Here is a 7,234-nt window from a genome sequence, read left to right on the forward strand (position 1 = left end):
TTCCAAGTTGTTGCACAATGCCTGCATGCCATTTTGGAAATTTAATCATTTAAAGACCATTTTAAAGGTAAGAGAAGGTATTCAAGGGATTTGATGCAGAGAAAGAATGTATGGAAGATATCAAAATATCTAAAGGGATTTTCAAAATTACCCTGTAGAGTTATATTTCACTGTTATGTGCGTTATTCCAAGTTGTTGCATTATGCTTTCATGCCATAATGGAATTTAGTCCAAAAAAGACTGTTTTAAAGATAAGAGAGGTCTTGAGGGGAGTTCTTGCATAAAATGAATATTTGGAAGATATTAAACTTCTAAAGGTATTTTTACCATTAACCCCAGTTATGGGGGTTATTCTAAGTTGCTGCACAATGCACACATACCATGTCAGTAAATTTAATAATGTTAAAACCACTGTAAATATAGGAAAGGTCTTCAAGGGAGTTGCTGCAGAAAAGGAATATTTGGAAGATGTTGAAGGTCTAAGGATCTTGTTACTAGTGTCCCACAGAACTTGCTGGGTTTATTCTGAGTTGTCGCATGATGCTTACATACAACATTTCGGAATTTAGTCCTGTTAAGATTGATATAAAGGTAGGAAAGGTCTTGAGGGGAGATGTAGCACAAAATTAATATTTGGAATATTTTAAAAATCTCAAGAGACTATTACTGTTGCCCCATGGAGTTATATTTCACAGCCTAGGATGTTTATTCCAAGTTATTGCATTATGCATTAAAAATTTAGTTCTAAAAGGACTATTTTCAAGGTAGGAGAGACCTAGAGGGCAGATGATGCATAACATGAATAGTAGGAAGATATTAAATGTCTACAATGAATTTTACTATGGCCACATAGACTTGTATATCACACTTATGGGAGTTATTTAAGTGGATGTTGTATGATGCATACATGCCATTTTTTTAAAATACATGTAATCATTTAAAATCATATTGCAAAGTAGGAAAATTTTTCAAGGTAGCTGTTGTAGAAAAATATCTTAAAGATATTTCAGGTGTTGTTGTTATTACTCTATAGAGTTATATTTCTCTATGGAGATTATTCCAAGTTGCTGCATGCCATATTTTGGAATTTAGTCCTAGAAAGACTGAAAGGTAGGAAATGTCCTGAAGGGAGTTTTTGCATAAAATGAATATTTAGAAGATATTAAACATCTCATTACTATCACCCAGTAGGGTTATATTTCACATTTATGGGGGTTATTCCAAATTGTTGCATGATGCTTGCATGCCATTTTGGGGAATTAGCATTAGAAAGACTGCTTTAAATGGATGAAATGTCTTGAATGGAGTCTAGGATCAATAGAGCTAAAAAGTATGCATGTAGACATACCAAGAAATTGAAATAGAAATTTGTATTTTTTAGATATCTTCCTTACATGACTTTCCCCATTTGGAATTCAGTTATGTAAACATCTGTGGTTCTGAGTCAGGTCAATCTGGGGAAACCATTCAGAAATCCCTCAGGTAGTCAATTGGATCCAGGTCAATCTGGGGAAACCATTCAGAAATCCCACAGGCAGTCAATTCAATCCAGGTCAATCTGGGAAACTATTCAGAAATCTCCCAGGTAGTCAATTGAATCCAGATCAATCTGGTGAAAGCCATTCAGAAATCTCACAGGCAGTCAATTGAATCCTGGTCATTCTTGGGAAACCATTTATAAATCCCCCAGACAGTCAATTGAATCCAGGTCAATCTGGGGAAACCATTCAGAAATCCCACAGGCAGTCAATTGAATCCAGGTCAATCTGTGGAAACCGTTCAGAAATCCCCTAGGCAGTCAATTGAATCCAGATCAATCTGGTGAAAACCATTCATAAATCCCCCAGGTAGTCAATTGAATCCAGGTCAATCTGGGGAAACTATTCATAAATCCCACAGGTAGTCCTTTGAATCCAGGTCAATCTGGGGAAACCATTCAGAAATCCCCCAGGCAGTCAATTGAATCCAGGTCAATCTGGGGAAACCATTCAGATATCCCACAGGTAGTCAATTGAATCCAGGTCAATCTGGGGAAACCATTCAGAAATCCCCCAGGCAGTCAATTCAATCCAGGTCAATCTGGGGAAACCATTCAGAAATCACCCAGGTAGTCAATTGAATCCAGATCAATCTGGTGAAAACCATTCAGAAATCCCACAGGCAGTCAATTGAATCCAGGTCAATCTGGGGAAACCATTTATAAATCCCCCAGATAGTCAATTGAATCCAGGTCAATCTGTGGAAACTATTCAGAAATCTCCCAGGTAGTCAATTGAATCCAGATCAATCTGGCAAAAACCATTCATAAATCCCCCATGTAGTCAATTAAATCCAGGTCAATCTGGGGAAACTATTCATAAATCCCCAGGTAGTCCTTTGAATCCAGGTCAATCTGGGGAAACCATTCAGAAATCCTCCAGGCAGTCAATTGAATCCAGGTCAATCTGGGGAAACCATTCAGAAATACCCCAGGTAGTCAATTGAATCCAGATCAATCTGGTGAAAACCATTCATAAATCCCTCAGGCAGTCCTATGAATCCAAGTCATTCTGGGGAAACTATTCAGAAAACCCACAGACAGTCAATTTAATCCAGATCAATCTGGGAAACTATTCAGAAATCCCACAGGTACTCAATTGAATCCAGGACAATCTGGTGAAACCATTCAGAAATCCATCAGGCAGTCAATTGAATCCAGGTCAATCTGGGGAAACCATTCAGAAATCCCTCAGGTAGTCGATTGAATCCAGGTCAATCTGGGGAGACTATTCATAAATCCCCCAGGTAGTCCTCTGAATCCAGGTCAATCTAGGGAAACTATTCATAAATCCCCCAGGTAGTCATTTGAATCATGGTCTCCTTCAACAGCTACTGTCTAATTAAACACTCCATATTAGACTAAAAGTAAACATTATATATTAGACTATAATTGAAAAAATTATATAAACAACTAAAATTACAATTCTATGTTAGACTAAATTAAAAATTCTAAATTAAACTAAATTTTTTAAATTCAACTAATCACAGAAATTCTATGTTCTACTAAAATTAAAATATCTATATTGGACTAAATTAGAAATTCTATATTAGATTACTATTAAACATTCTATATTAGACCAAAAATAAAAATTCTCTATTAGACTAAATTTATATATGTTATTAGAATAAAATTTAAAAAATGTACATTAGACTAATTTTAAGAATTCTGTATCAGACTTAAATAAAAATTCTATATTAGGCTAATTATAAATGCTGTATTAGACTAAATTAAAAATATATATTAGACTAAAATTAAAACCCTGTAAATTAAGCATCCAATATTTTACTAATACATAAAAAAAATAATCTTAAATCATTGAAGATGAAAACTGTATATTAGACCAATTTAATAAATTCTATATCAGACTAAATTTAAAATAATATATTTAATAGACTAAAATTTTAAAATCTGTATTAGAAAACAATTAAAACTTGCTATATGATTAAAACAAAATTCCTTTATTAGGCTGAAATTACAAATTCTGTATTAGCCCAATTTATAAATTCTGTATCAGACTATCTATCTATCTATATATATATATATATATATATATATATATATATATATATATATATATATATATATATATATATATATATATATATATATATATATATATATATATAACTGCTATGGGGGTTATTCCGAGTTGTTGCATAATCCTTGCATGCCATTGGGAATTTAGTCTTAGAAAGACTGATTTAACTGTAGAAAATGTCTCAAAGGAAGTCTAGGATCAGCATAAAGTATGCATGTGGACATACAAAGAGATTCAAAAAGAAATTTATGCTTTTTTAGATATATTCCCTAAGATTTTACAACAAATGAGTAGTAAAAGGTATGGAACCTTTTGATACAAAGGGTTACAGCTGAGAATTGTACCAACAACCTGGAAAAGTCTATAAGTGTTGATCTGCTAACAGTCTTGATGAATCACAATGATGTAATCCAAAATGTCTATTTTAGATTCTTTTGTGTAGTTACACCAATAAATATTACATGCATTCTTTGATGATTTTTAGCTCAATATTTTCCCTCCTTGTTTCAGAGTTATGATACAATTCTTTATACATCTTATATCTTTAGGCTATTTCTAATGCATTTGATAATGAACTATTATAATGCAAATCTGGTTTCAGTTTTAGACATAATCCAGACTACATGTGTAGTTATCGAATACATAAAATCAATGTTTTCATTTATTTATTGTTATATTATTATGAGTTTTGTGTTTCAGCATACACTGTGAATCTATTATTGGTTTTCTGTATATTATATATACTACATCTGGTAAAGATAACAAGAATATATGATTTACTTGCAGTCCATACCTATTAAGGTACTATATCATCTTACAGCACATCTAGTCTAATTAACAAGGCATATTCTGTACTGCTGTAACAACACTTCAATCCAAGATGTGAAAAACACAGGTAAGAATGTCAGACAAGGACCAAACTGAGTCTCCATTATACAAATATATTTTTGGTTTGTTTAAAAACGTTTGTAAAAATGTTAGTGTATAAAACTCTGAAAGTGCTGATATGAGTTGTAGGATGGATATTTCTCATAACAAGTTTTATAAGCATTATTTAGTTGTAACCATTGTCCACTATCTGCATTTACAGGCTGAAGTTGTCATCTGTTATATCGAATATTTCTTACACTGTACAGTTTTTTGAAATGATTCAGTCTGTTGTAAATGAGCTATAAATTTATTATAATTTCTTCAGGAGAGCAGATGGAATATTAGTGAAGGTATTAAAATGATTTGCAATACCATCCGGACTAAGCAGTTGCTATAGCTACCATCAGAAGTCAATACAATACAATATTAAAATTCAACTGTTAATATAATTTGTCTTTCAGTCATTTTTATTCTCTTCATATGTGTTACAAACATAGGCCTTGTCTAACATTCCCGTGAACTTGATTTCTAACGTTGCTTTATACAGCAGCATAGTTTATTCATTATATTCATATCAAACAAAGCACTAGATAAATTCCTGAGTAATATATAAGCAAGATTATTATTTATCTGTGTAAATCAAAATGAATTTATTTTAAAAATTGTTTCCAAAATTTAACCAATATGAAAGTTTCAAACGTGTTTTAATCACATACTTCTGCTCCAAACTGAACCTCAAATCTAACTCTAAACAAGTATGGGACAAAATAAAATCTATCCAGGGGAAAGCTATTAACTTAACACCTAAGCTGAAAAATGCTACATCCAACCCTGACAAAAGCCGACCTACTTGCTAACCCTTTCTCGGCCATGAGCAGCAATACCAACCACACTAGGAACTTCCATGAACCCAGACAGAAAGCTGAAACCACACTTCCTAACCTCTTTAAAGACCTAGAGTTCAAGAACTCAGATTTAAATTCCGAAATCACTCTATACGAATGGAAAATAGCGCTAGGGTCTAAAAAAGAAACCTCACCTGGGAAGATCAAACTGGATATATCATATACAAAAATCTTCCAAACAACATTACAACAACCATTATAAAACTGCTCAACCAAATTTGGCAAAGTGGAAAACTACCACTCAGCTGGAAACAAGCAATTGTCATCCCAATCCCTAAACCAGGTATATAAAGACCCTAATAATATTAACTAATATCGTCCCATCTACCCTCATTACGTTAATTCCTTCCCCCAGGAACATTTAGCATCCCGCTTGTGCGGGAATAAACCAGTCGCACATGCCCTTTTGGGCGCACGCGACGTAAATCCAAGTAATCAATCAATCATATATATATATATATATATATATATATATATATATATATATATATATATATATATATATATATATATATATATATATATATATATATATATATCTTTGTCAGCAAAGATTCCATTCCCGCAGTGGGTTAATTCCCTTAGCAGGGATTCTCGTCGATTGCTCACAAATATTTCAGACCCGTAAGGAAATAAAATATATTGCAATAATCCAATTGCTCTTGCTAATACAATATTTAAATTACCTACACTGATGGCAGGTATTTAAACATTTTAAAGTTATCTCTTCTTTTAAAATAAACAATGGAAATTAAAAATATACTTCAACTGTAAAAAATACTAATTGTTACAGTAATTTCAGAGTTAATGACATATTGTGATTCTCCAATCGTAATGATAGTTTTTCACACCTTTCATTAAAAGTTTCCATTATACTCATTATTTAACAGTAATGCACCAACCTGAAGTTTCAAATATAATGGACATTCGAGGAGAAAATGATATTCATGTTGTAGAATTTAGCAAAATTTATATATTTCACTTTCCAAGGGAGTATTTCTTTTAGTCTATTCTATCAACGATATTCAATTTCTAGTCTACGTGCTTATACTCCTAATGCAATTTTATGCCCGGGGAGGGGGAGGCTTATATTTTAATAGTTGTAAGTGACCCTTAGGGATCATATATTGATCGATATCGACTCCCGTAGTTACATGTGGGGACATTATGGCATCATATTATATAGGGGTCCATAGGTTAATATGCGGAGGAAATTTGAGTGGGGTGTGTGTAATATAATATTTTAGTGGTACCTATAGGTTTGTACATGGACATAGAACACAATTAATTTTATTATATGTTCTCTACATTTGTTTCTCAGTACTGACCTTTCCACTGTGTGACAATCAATGCAAATCATATGTTAATCGAAAATACCTTCAAAGATGACTTCACGGTGAAATTCTTGCCAAAGGTTGACCTGCTCTTTTTTGAGATGCTGGACTGTCAACATAGCAGCATGTAAACAGAACACAGATTTCACTTCCGGATCATCACCAAGACCTTATTATTCACTATGCAGTGTGGCCGAAATACTCGCAGACAACAATACCCTGAGCTCATATTGTCAAGAATATACAGTTACCTTTAAATCCCTACCAAAAATGCATAAATAAAACTCTTCTATCACCACAAAATGAGAGAGGAAAAAATATTCTAAAAATAGACTAGAACTACATGGGTACTAAACTAGAAGTATTAATTGTAACCCGATTCCACATGGGAATGGCATTGTATGGTCAAAAGTGTTAATAGGCTCAAAAGTGTTTATCGGGTCAAACGGGAACGGAAATGTTAAAATGGTGAAGGTAAAAATGTGACGTAAAATGTTGACCTACTATTCAAACACACCTCATATACAATCCAAACTCATCCCTACCA

Source organism: Sinohyriopsis cumingii, chromosome 18 (assembly GCF_028554795.1).
Source record: "Sinohyriopsis cumingii isolate HCF-2022 chromosome 18, ASM2855479v2, whole genome shotgun sequence".
NCBI lineage: Eukaryota > Metazoa > Mollusca > Bivalvia > Unionida > Unionidae > Sinohyriopsis > Sinohyriopsis cumingii.